Raw genomic sequence first — 13,175 nt, 5'->3', positions numbered from 1 at the left:
TTATGAAAACCCACCCACAGCAAACATATAGGCTGGCACAAGGTTTGCTCTAAAGAGGAAGAGATGCTAGGAGGGGCTGAAGATGTATCACTTCTCTTTGGAGAGTGCCCTGCCACAGGCAGGGACAATCTTTCATCTCTCGTAAAGGAAAACATAAGGGAGGAGGCACCTTCTGGTAAATATCCTCAGTTGAGTTTTCATATTATATAAAATATATTCAAGGAAACAACCACCCAATTTCCCTCCCTGGATTCCAAGCCTTTAGATATAACTAATATTTAAGTTTTACATTGCAGAGTGCCCTGATAATAAAGAACAATTTCTTTAACCTTTGATCCTAAGATCGTTTTTATAATATTGCTCCTGTTTACCTCTCTATCCTCACCTCACTTCACTCCCACAGTCTACCCCAGCTGTGCCGACCCCATGGCTGTTCCTGAAAGCACCAAATTTTCTCCAAGACAGTTTATCAGACCACATGACATCCCCTCATATCCATAATGCCTTGCACTTACTACTAGGATATAACTTCTCACCAATAGTGTGTTTATTTGTTTCCTTTAGATGATAGCTCCATGAAAGTAGGGATTCTGTTTGGTTCTTTGTTGAATACCCTGCATTTAACACATTCCAGCACATAGTCAATGCTCAAGAACAATTTTTCAAATGAAAGAGTAAATGATTCAGTGAGAGAAGACATGGTATGATTCTCTGGTCCTTGCTCATTGTTGAATCCTGCTTTTCAGCTTGCCAGTGTATTCCTCCTCTCTCACTGTTCACCTGACCCTAGACCCCTCTCCCCTTGCAACTTGATCTTTGATTTCCAGGTCCCTCTCCAGATCTGACGTATTCTCTGCCCCATTTACAATCTGACACATGCACACACTCACCACCACTAAAAACAACAAAACTGTCTTATCTCTCTTTCTTGGGCTCATCCTTTACCAAAAACCATTGTTATCTGCCAGAGCTCCACTGTTACCCATGAAATGTTCTGGGGACTCACATATCCCCCATTTCCCTCTCAAACCCAATAATGACATTTGAATGGACTAGACTGGAGAAAGAGACAGGGAGGGAAGCCCTAACAACATCCTGATTTTGTGGCATTGTTGTTAGAAGTTTCTGAAGCAAAGGGGAAGTTGTGCGCACCGTGTGTGTGTGTGTGTATTTTTGTGATCTGTCAATCCATAGCTGGGGATTATCTGGTTAACTCTTGTGGAATGAACAACCTGGGAGGAATGCGGACACCTGCCCTGCTTATTAGAAATGGACAGGCTCTGAATGGGCAGTCCCAGCTGTAGGGGCACAGGAGGAATTCTGCCCAGCAGGCTTAACCTGGAAGTCCAGTATCAGCAATAATAATTTAGTAGCATAATTGCAAACACCTATGAGCACTCCCTATGTCACTGTGCTAAGTGCTTTACATAGATTATCTCAATTATTTCTTACATTAACCCTATAGGGTAGGAGCTCTTATGATTCCCATTTTACAACTAAGGAAAATGAGGCACAGAGAAGTTAAATAGTTTGTACAAGATCACACATTAAGTGATAGAGCCAGAATTTGAACTCAAGAACTGCAACATCAGAACCCTACCCAATATAGAATGGTTCAAAATAGGTACCCTTTGATTTTTGAGAGTCAGAATGTGGAAGCATCATAAAAAAGCAACACAATTTTTTCTGTAATATAACCCTCGCAGACTGAGGAAAATGAAAGAATCAGGGGTTCTTCAGGACTATATAATGGGTAAAGAGGAAAGATAGTTAAAAGTATTTCTCAACGTGTTGCACTTCCAGCAATTTATCAGTTTGTAAATGTATTTCATTACAAATATAGGGAGAATGAGGGAGCACAGTGCTGTCATGCACTGTACTGGATCTGTAACTGTTCCTGTGAGTTGTGCAGTGTACAGCCTGCTCAACTTCACATGGTAGCCCAAAAATGCAGGCTTCTTTATATCCATAAATTAATATAGGAACTAAATGAAGACCTATTACTAGAGCTTGAGCTAGTGTGGCCTTCAAAAATTAAATAAAAGAGAAAAGATGTGGAAATGATAGACTGGCTGCCACAGTACCATAGAAAGCAGATATATTCATCAATGTGGCCACAGAGTCTTTCTGCAGCCTCCTCTGCCAAGATGCGTTTCGGTTCAACTACACTAATGCTATGTAACCTGCCCCCATTCCCCAAACATGCATCTGCCCACACTTCCCACACTGTACAAATGCTTCTGTCTCATCCTCAGTCTCTCCGCCATCTTTCTTTATCCACTACCTCCTCTCTTTCAAGACCTTGACATTCATCCATGCCTCATTCATACATTCATTCAACAAACATTTCTGGAGCACTTGAGGTAGATCCAGAAGTGACGAAGATGAGTAAGGCAGTTCCCCACTCTCAAGTTTCTAACAATCTAGAGGGAAAATTAAACAAAGTGAGTACTCTCCAAGAAGTTTCATAATCATTCTCCTCTTTCTTCCCAAGCTAGAAGAAATTCTTATCTTTTGGAGGCATTTACAGTGCATATCCTTATCAGTCAAGTACCAATTCAAAAGACTTAAAGCAAAACAAATACATGGTGGAGAAACATAGAAAATATTTTGAAAACTATAAATCACTAAGTTTATATGTCTTTATCTATTCTTGGTTCATTTTGTGAAGAGGCAATAAAATGCTAAGTTAAAGCTCAGTTGATTTTCTCCAGATACTTGCCGAATTCTTGGCATCACATTCTACCATGTTTCTAGGATTCAGTGTCTAAGCAGAGCTGGTGAAAAGCTCAGTTGAGCAAAAGAACTTTATGTTTTATTCTAACCTGGAAATGCTTCCCCTACCCCCATTAAATTTGTGGAGCTTGAATCAGACAGCTATATATAGGGTGAAAAGAGTGTCATCCCCAAAGAGTAGCAAATCATCATAAGGGAACCACAATAGGTGAAAGACTTTGAAAAAAATCCTCTGTTGTGAATATTAAATCCCAGCTGTCCATGCATGTTCCATTTTGAGACAAAAAGGGCTTATCTTTTATCTTAGTAGACTGTAAGCTCCTTTAGAATAGAACCTGTCTTATTTATTTCTCTAGCCCACGCTCCTAGCATAGGGCTCAATAAATATTTGTGAAGACGTCATCCATACCGACTAAAGTGGAAGTCTATGCTATTTTCTAATAGCTTGTCATGCTCCCTAGTGTTTTAGAGAAAGAGTCACTAGAGTTTGTTTCCATTTTGTTTGTTTATGTGGGGAAGGGCAGAAGGAGAATTTTTTTGCTTTGTTTTTGAGATGTGTTCTAATCCAGTGGAGATCAGGATGAGAGCAATGACTTGTCCGTCAGGACAGTCCATCATCCCACTTAATGAGGAAAGATATTGGATGATATTACCTTCCTTGTGATCATCACTCAAGAAAATAATTGCACACTCAGCTTTAGTCCACATTACTTTGGAGTTTTGCTGTATTTTCACCTCCGGCATTGTAACCACACCATTTTATGGCTCCAGACCCACCATGGCGTCCAAAGGCTGTGCAGAATCATTCAGAAGCTACAAGCCTTCCCACTATCCCACACTGCTGCTGCAGTATGCATTTGTCTGGATCACCAGTGAGATCAACTTGCACACAGGAACTGGCTTATGAAGCCATGCTTGCTCTGAGTAACATAATGGTCATCTCACTACCAGTGGAATGTAATATTTGATGTCATGACACCCTTCCTGTCCAACTTGGCATTGGCAGTTGGTTTGACTTGGTGGTGAGAAGTACAACAAAATGATGAGAAATTTTCCTTCCAGAGCACTTCTTTAGGGAGCTTGGTTGCTTTACTGGAAATTCATACTGCTTAGCTTTCATGAAACGCCCCTTTGGTACATTAGTGAGAAGGTTCAAGGCAAAATAAACACATTTCATCTTGACCATATTTGGAACTCCCAATATAAAGGAGTCAAAAGGTAAGATGATGATATAAGAATATTTTATCATTTTATTCCACAAATAGTTTTTACTTTCTCCCCTTTCCCGCAATAACTGCCTCAACATGACGGCACTCATATGCATTTTCAAGAGATTTTCATTTTATTATGTATTGAATTATATAAAGTAGTGTCAGTAAATCCATTAGAAATTCTCATTCCCAACTCTTAGAATTCAGCTGTAAAGAGTCAGAAAGAAACCAAGACATTAAGGAGAAGCCAGTGCCTGCAGCTGCAGGGTCTTTATTATGTTTGTTTGTGTCATAATTCTCTTTATTTGCGGAACTAAAATGGTTTAAAGTTGCGGTGCACCAGGTAAGGCCTCCCTTACTGTCTTCGGGTGTTTGTTTAGAATAGGTTGGTTTGTTGGTTTGTTTAGGAATAGTTGCTGTGATGCTTTGAATTCCCTTTGCAGGACATGAAACCATAGAAAATAGTGAAGATCCTTGCTGTTTACTTGGGGAGACATTATCTACATGCACGAAACAATTTAATTCTTAAGATTTATTTAAAATGTGTGAAATGTGGTTGCAATAATAATAATAGATGATATTTACAGAGCACTTACTATGTACCTGGAGCTCTTCCATGTGTTTTAACTTGGAATATATTAAACTTCACAACAATCTTGCCAAGTAGCCACCCTTACAATCCATTTTACACATGGTGAAACTGAGGCATAGAAAGGTTAACTAACCAGCAGCTCGTAAGTAGCAGAGCTAGGATTTGACTCCAGGCAGTCTGGTTCCAGGGCCCAGGCTCTTTGGCTACCATGTGTATATACTTTCTGAAGAATTACAATGGTGCAGCCTGGAGTCACTCAGGAAAGCTGTCAGTGGAAGACAGCAGAACCTTAATGATGGCCTAAGGTTTTGGCTGTGGAGAGGATGGAATTGTAGCAAGAGTAGCAGAAAGAGAAGCTGGGGTTTAGAAATGAATAAGACATGACAGGGGAGGAATGGCTATCTTGTAAAATGGTGTGAGAAAACTTTTATATAGAGCCTTGAGCACCAGGTTTAAAGCTTGAAACAGAAATCATAGGCAGGTATACAAGCAAGGAATTCATTCATTCGTACATTCATATACTTAAAACACTAGAAGGACCTTAGAGAGCCTCAATGTCAACTCCTCCTTTTATATTTGTAGAATCTAAAGATCTAGAGGGTTGAAATGACTCCCAGTGTCACTTACCTAGTGTCAGCACTAGAATACAGCATAACTCTTCTGATTCATCATTTAAGCTTTAAGGCTATTTCCAATGTTCCAGGACACTCTGAAAGATTCTCCTGGCATTTGGTTCAGCCTGGAAGGGAGAGATAAAAGGCAAGGTGACCTGTGAGGCATTATTGCAAGATCCAAGTGAAGTACAAGAGGTACACTGGGCTCAGTGAAAATAGTAGAATTTTCCAGAGAGGATTGCAAAAGCATGATAGGATATCAATAATAAAGGAACTAAGTTGCCTCCAAGCTGACATAGCTTTGGCAGAAATAGGGAAATTGGTCAATGGTACCACTTGGGCATAGACAGCATCAGTTCAGGTTTGGTACCTGTGAGAGGAAGTTGGCTTTATTGTAATTACTTCTGTGTGGTACCTTCTGTAACATGATGATCACATTCCAAGGCCCTTTGCAATTTTTCCGTTAAGCAGTTGACACCATCATCAGCGTGTGAGCAAGTCCTTGTCAACAGAGATGGAATTTAACACAGTGTTGCTTTAATATCCATTAGGATCCATCCCGGTCTCTCCTTTTCATAGTTTCTTTCACTGCCAATCAGACTCATACGTGTTCACTTTCCTCAGAGTCTGTAAATTATAGTGGTAAAGGGTATAAGCTCTGAAGGCAAATGGCCTAAATTTGAATTCTGGTTCTACAACACTTGTGTGACTTGGGCAAATTTCATTCTTTTTAGAATTAATTCTTTGTGGCTCAGTTTCCTCATTCATAAAAAGATATTGTGATTAGTGCTTATCTTCTAGCAAGAATGTGAATGTTAAATGAGTTAACACACATAAAGCCCTTGGAACGATCCTTGCATGTAGTGAACACTCAATGCGCCGTAGCTGTCATTGTTGCCATCCTATCATTCCCCTTTGCTGCATTCTAGTTTCGGGGTGTTTTTTCTCTAGGACAACCTGGCAAGATGGAGTTCTTCCTTTCCACTGGGCACCCTGTTCCTGTGACTGCTGTTGTAACATTAGCATGTTATGTTCCCTCCTAGAAGCCCCTCCTGTTTCTCCAGCAAAGCTATCCTAGGCCCCCAGTTCCTCACCACATCTGAGTCTCTCCCGAATAAACCATCTTTCACCTTTATACATATGCACATACAACTTAAATTTGTCCCAGGGGAGGGAGGGAGTGACCCCCTCCTTCTCCTTTTTTTATGCAATCTCACAACCTGAAATTGTGATTAGGCTACAATTTAAGTGTTTACCCAATTTAAGTGCTTACAGTTAGTGTTTACCCAAGAACTCTCAGATTTAGCATATCCTAAATTCTCTGCTTCTGAAGCAAGACCGAGAAGGGAGTAAAAGCAAAAACTTGAGAGGCAGCTGGACCTAGGTTCAAATCCAGGTTTCACATTTATTAACTATGTGACTTTAGATCAAATAACACCTGAGTCTTGGTTTCCTCATCTATAAGGTAGGAATACCTATCTTGCATGTCGTAAGGATTAAAGGTTATAAGCTTTATAAAATAGGTAATTTTTAACCTCTCACCGAATTCCCACCCTCTCACCTTTCATAGTCTCCAATATCTATTATTTCACTCTGTATGTTCATGTATACCGATTATTTACCTTCCACTTGTAAGTAAGAATATGCGATATTTGCTTCCTGTTTCTGAGTCCTTTCACTTAGAATAATGGCCTCCAGTTCCATCCATGTTGCTGCAAAAGACATTATTTTATTCTTTTTGTGGCTGAATAGTATGCCATGGTGCAGATATACATATACATATTGTATATAATATGTATATATAGTAAATACATATATATGTATATATATTAAATACATATATATGTATATATATTATATATAGACATTATTTTATTCTTTTATGACTGAATAGTATGCCATGGTGCAGATATACATATACATATTGTATATAATATGTATATATATTAAATACATATATATGTATATATATCATATATAGACATTATTTTATTCTTTTATGACTGAATAGTACACCATGGTGCAGATATACATACTATATATAATATATATAATATGTATACATATTATATATAATATATATAGTATGTATACATATTATATACATATATATAGTATGTATACATATTATATACATATATATAGTATGTATACATATTATATACATATATATAGTATGTATACATATTATATACATATATATAGTATGTATACATATTATATACATATATAGTATGTATACATATATATACATATATATATTATATATACGTGTATGTGTGAGAGAGTGTGTGTGTGTGTGTGTATATATATGACATTTTCTTTACCAAACCTTTGTTGATGGGTACTTGGATTGATTCCATGATTCTGCTACTGTGAATAATGCTGCAATAAATATACAATGCAGGTGTCTTTTCGATATATTGATTTCTTTCCTTTGGGGTATACACCCAGTTGTGGGATTGCTGGTTTAAATGATAGGTCTATTCCAAGTTTTTGAGAAATCTCCATACTGTTTTCTGTAAAGGTTGTACTAATTTACATTCCCACCAACAGTGTATAATCATTCCCTTTTCTCCACATCCTCACCAACTTCTGTTGCTTTTAGACTTTTTAATAATAATCATTCTGGCTGGTATAAGATGATGTCTCATTGTGGTTTCAATTCGCATGTCTCTGGTGATTAGTGATGTTGAACATTTTTCCATATGTTTTTTGGCCACATCTGTCTATGACTTCTTTTGAAAATGCCTGTTGATGCCCTTTGCCCACTTGTTAAAGTTTTTTTTTTTTTTGTCTTGAGTTGCTTGAATTCCTTATGGATTCTGAATATTAGCCCTTGGTTGGATCCATAGTTTACAAATATTTTTCCCATACTGTAGTTGTCTGCTTTCTTGACTGTTTCTTTTTGCTGTGCAGAAGCTTTTTAATTTAATTAAATCCCATTTGTCTATTTTTGGTTTTGTTGCATTTGCTTTTGAGGACTTGCTCAAAAATTCTTTGCCTTGGGCAATGTCCAGAAGACTGTTTCCTGGGTTTTCTTCTAGGAATGTTATGGTTTCATGTCTTATGTTTAGGTCTTTATCGTATTATAATTATTATTATTATCATTATTTTGGAGATGGCATCTTGCTCCATTACCCAGGCTGGAGTGCAGTGGCATGAACATGGCTCACTGCAGCCTCAATCTAGATTCAAGCAATCCTCCTGCCTCCATCTCCTAAGTAACTGGGACTACAGGCATGCACCATCACACTCAACTAATTTATATATATATATATATATATACACTTTAAGTTCTAGGGTACATGTGCACAATGTGCAGGTTTGTTACATATGTATACATGTGCCATGTTGGTGTGCTGCACCTGTTAACCCGTCATTTGCATTAGGTATATCTCCTAATGCTATCCCTCCCTGCTCCCCACATCCCATGACATGCCCCGGTGTGTGATGTTCCCCACCCTGTGTCCAAGTGTTCTCATTGTTCAATTCCCACCTATGAGTGAGAACATGTGGTGTTTGATTTTCTGTCCTTGCAATAGTTTGCTCAGATTGTTGGTTTCCAGCTTCATCCATGTCCCTACAAAGGACATGAACTCAATCCTTTTTTATGCCTCCATAGTATTCCATGGTGTATATGTGCCACATTTCCTTAATCCAGTCTGTCATTGATGGACATTCGGGTTAGTTCCAAGTCTTTGCTATTGTGAATAGTGCCACAATAAACATACGTGTGCATGTGTCTTTATAGCAGCATGATTTATAATGTGTCTTTATAGCAGCATGATTTATAATCCTTTGGGCATATACCCAGTAATGGGATGGCTGGGTCAAACAGTATTTCTAGTTCTAAATCCTTGAGGAATTGCCACACTGTTTTCCACAATGGTTGAACTAGTTTACTGTCCTACCAACAGTGTAAAAGTGTTCCTATTTCTCCACATCCTCTCCAGCACCTGTTCATGATTTCCATTCTAACTGGTGTGAGATGATATCTCATTGTGGTTTTGATTTGCCTTTCTCAGTGATGATGAGCATTTTTTCATGTATCTGTTGGCTGCATAAATGTCTTCTTTTGAAAAGTGTCTGTTCATATCCTTTGCCCACTTTTTGATGGGGTTGTTTGATTTTTTTCTTGTAAATTTGTTTAAGTTCTTTGTAGATTCTGGATATTAGCCCTTTGTCAGATGGGTAGATTGTAAACATTTTCTCCCATTCTGTAGGTTGCCTGTTCACTCTGATGGTAGTTGCTTTTGCTGTGCAGAAGCTCTTTAGTTTAATTAGATCCCATTTGTCATTTTGGTTTCTGTTGCCTTGCTTTTGGTGTTTTAGTCATGAAGTCTTTGCCCATGCCTATGTCCTGAATGGTACTGCCTAGGTTTTCTTCTAGGGTTTTTATGGTTTTAGGTCTAACATTTACGTCTCTAATCCTTCTTGAATTAATTTTTGTATAAGGTGTAAGGAAGGGATCCAGTTTCAGCTTTCTACATATAGCTAGCCAGTTTTCCCAGCACCATTTATTAAATAGGGAATCCTTTCCCCATTTCTTGTTTTTGTCAGGTTTGTCAAAGATCAGACAATTGTAGATGTGTGGTATTACTTCTGAGGGCTCTGTTCTGTTCCATTGTTCTATAGCTCTGTTTTGGTACTAGTACCATGCTGTTTTAGTTACTATAGCCTTGTAGTATAGTTTGAAGTCAGGTAGCGTGATGCCTCCAACTTTGTTCTTTTGGCTTACACTCAGCTAATTTTTTAAGAAAACTTTTTTAGAGGCAGGGTCTTGCTATGTTGCCATGTTGCCCAGGCTGGTCTTAAACTCCTGGGCTCAAGTGAACCTCCCTCCTTGGTCTCTCAAAGTGCTAGGGTTATGGCCATGAGCCATCACTCCTGATCCAAGTTCATCTTTTTCTATGGTGAGAGGTATGGGTCCAGTTTCATTCTTCTGCATGTGGCTATCCAACTTTTCCAGCACCATTTGTTCAATAGGTTGTCATTTTCCCAGTATATATTTTTGATGACTTTGTCAAAGATCAGCTGGTTGTTAGGTATGTGGCTTTATTTCTGGGTTCCCTATTCTGTTGCATTGACCTATGTGTCTATTTTTACACCTGCAGCTAAATTTTAATAGTAGATCGCGGTGGGGCTTCTCTGAAAATACAGATGAGGTAGCAATGACACCTCTAAGTGTCACCTCCTCTTATATGGAGTTTAGTTTTATTGAGGGCAGACCTTACACATTCTTTACACCAAGTTTTATTAGCTTGGGTTAATCATACGGCTGCGGTGGCTGGCACGAAATTGACCAACTCTAAATATTAGTATAGCTTAAACTTTCATTTATTACTAAAGATTTATCACTGCTGTTTCCCATGGGGGTGTGGTTGAGCAAGGTGTTTTGAGCTGCGTTTTTGTGTACTTAATACCTTCTCCTTTTGATCTGGGTGATCTAGAGGGCATTTTCACTGGGGTGGGGATGCTTGCATGTGTAATCTTACTAAGAGCTAATAAAAAGGCCAGGACCAAACCTATCTGTTTATGGGGTTGTGCAGATCCTTCTAGACATTTTCAGTGTTTTACTTTGAATAGTTAAGTTACATTAACTGTAAAAATACTTAAGTATAAAAGTAAAATATGAAAAAGAAGTAAGTGGTCCCCGTCCATGAAAGTAACATTGAGGGACCTTCCTACTGACATTAGCTGCAATGATGTTCTTATCACTGCTCTGTGCATTCAATTGAACAAGACAAAGTTTAGGGTTACAGCATGATGGAAATGAACTCCCATGACCCCTGAGAGTCAAGCGCTGTTTGGGTTAGGATTTTAGCTATTTTTCACCCATATTTTCTTTCTTTTTCATTATGTTCTCTGGCATTGCTATAGTCTGAATTTCTGTGCTATTTCATATTCTCTCTTCTAATTTTGTTTTAGACATGTTAAAAGATGAATTTTTATTAGGTCTTAACAAAACTAGCACAGAGAGAAGTTTAAAAGAAAAATAGGTGTTCTGTAGATCTCTATTTGATAATGTAAGAAAATTATAAATTATAAATACAAGGAGCAGAAATACCCTCCCCTGCTGAAATATCTTCTACATCTACAGGAATATGACCCAAATGGGGACCATGGTTCTCCCATTCCCTTTGAGACAAATTTTAGTGATCAGCTTGAATGCTCACATGAGGAGAGTTTTAGATTTCCTAAAACGACTTCCACCCCAGGCTGCCCCAACCTCACACTCTGATATGCCACCATCTATGCCTAACAGGTCTCAGTTGAAAGAATTCTGGCTACCTTAAACTGTAAAGCATTAAATCAAAGAACACAGAGAGGCTCACAGACTCATGGGAAGGCCAGAGAATCAGACACAAAACCCACATAGGGAACAAAGGAAACTCATCAAGTCTCATGCCACATGAACAGTGTGGCTTGGTCACTGCCATTTCTGGGGACTATGCACCATGGCTGATGCCATTGTCACTGAGCAGTGGCTGCACCATGACCACCATGAGCCCTAAACTGTTCAGGCTTCTCTGGGTCACTCACTCTGATATTAAACACCCATGGGAACATGCAGTTGACTTTCTAGCTCACAGCTGATAATGGGAAGGGGATTCAGATGATGGAGAGCTGGAAAATGACAAATCTTTACTTACCTTCCCATCCTTCTCTACCTGCTCACATTATACCTTGAATTAAGTATGGAACAAGCGTTCATTCTTTTCCAAAAAGAGTTTTTAGTCCCTACAGCATTATCAATCCCATTTTACAGATGGGAAAACCACAGGATAAGTGACTATAGAAGGTCCTAGAGAGTATTTATCACTCCTAGATTTTTGTTTCACGTACAGGTTTTAAAACACCACCACCCAGTATTGTTTTGTTTTGGGTTTTTTATTGTTGTTTTTTGTTGTTTTTGTTTGTTTGTTTGCTAATGGAGTCTTTTTTACTTTTCTAATGAAATCCCGCAAGAAACTGCAACATCTAAGGCAGATCACAGCAGATCTGCTTGGGTTGAAGAGGGTTGAGGGAGAGCAGAGCCCCATCTGCTTGGCCTCACACTCCTCATTTCACATACACAAAACACTCTCCACTGAAGGATGAAAATGCTACTGCCAGCCTCAGCCAGGGAGGCTGATCATTCCTGGCTCATTTTCTGTTACTACTCCTCTGGCTCTGGGGTTGGGGACAGGAAGTAGCTCTGAGTTCAAATACAGTGGGCTGTGCATACCCAATTGTGTCCATGGCCGTGGTCCAGCATTTCTTAAAACAAGTTCCATAGAACACAAGTTAGTCCAGATATCAATAAATGATCACATAACTGAGGCTGTGCATGGTGGCTCATGCCTGTAATCCCAGCGCTTTGGGAGGCCGAGGCAGGTGGATCACCTGAGGTCAGGAGTTCGAGACCAGCCTGGCCAACATGGCTAAACCCCGTCTCTACTAAAAATACAAAAAATAGTGGGGCATGGTGACAGGTGCCTGTAAGTCCAGCTATGCAGGAGGCTTAGACAGGAGAATTGCTTGAACCTGTGAGGCGGAGGTTGCGGTGAGCCAAGATTGCGCTACTGCACTCCAGCCTGGGCAACAAGAGCGAAACTCAAAAAAAAAAAAAAGACCAGGTAAGTGAGAATTTTTTTAAAAGTTTTGTTAATGCTGGATTTCTTACCTTATCTAAAAAATGTAGAAAACAATAGGTTTGTAAATCCCAGTAAATTGAAAACATTGCTTACCTACAAGGAAGGACTCCCTGAGAGTGTCATGACACTCCAAAGAAGCAGAATGATGTTTAGATTTTTCCAAACATTTGACCAGAGACCTATTTTTCAAGTTCTATTTCTCAGAGGCAGCCTCTTGGATTTTTTTGGTTTGTTTTTGTTTTTAAACGCCTATCAATATAATTTGGCTATTTTTGGAGGCAGGATTAATTGGTTTGTACCCAGTCATTTTTTTTTTTTTTTTACAAGTGTTCCTCTAAAGCTTGTAAATCCAAGAAGAAATGCTAAATTCACCCAGGAAAGT

General features: G+C 38.8%; 1 protein-coding gene and 1 long non-coding RNA gene across 2 annotated transcripts in view; one reads left to right on the top strand and one right to left on the bottom strand.

Moving 5' to 3' along the window:
- FRMD6 (FERM domain containing 6) overlaps positions 1-13,175 on the top strand; it is a 254,916-nt gene that overhangs the window by 90,697 nt on the left and 151,044 nt on the right. The window lies entirely within an intron of this gene.
- Positions 1-13,175, bottom strand: part of LOC117069652 — a 54,795-nt gene that overhangs the window by 31,352 nt on the left and 10,268 nt on the right. The window contains exon 2 of the long non-coding RNA XR_004431620.1: positions 5,167-5,278. This is a non-coding gene — a long non-coding RNA (uncharacterized LOC117069652). The remainder of the gene's footprint in view (positions 1-5,166; positions 5,279-13,175) is intronic.

Source organism: Trachypithecus francoisi, unplaced genomic scaffold (assembly GCF_009764315.1).
Source record: "Trachypithecus francoisi isolate TF-2019V2 unplaced genomic scaffold, Tfra_2.0 Lachesis_group3, whole genome shotgun sequence".
Taxonomy (NCBI): Eukaryota; Metazoa; Chordata; class Mammalia; order Primates; family Cercopithecidae; genus Trachypithecus; species Trachypithecus francoisi.
The sequence above is the reverse complement of the archived record's forward strand: the minus strand, read 5'-3'. Positions and strand labels throughout refer to the sequence as shown.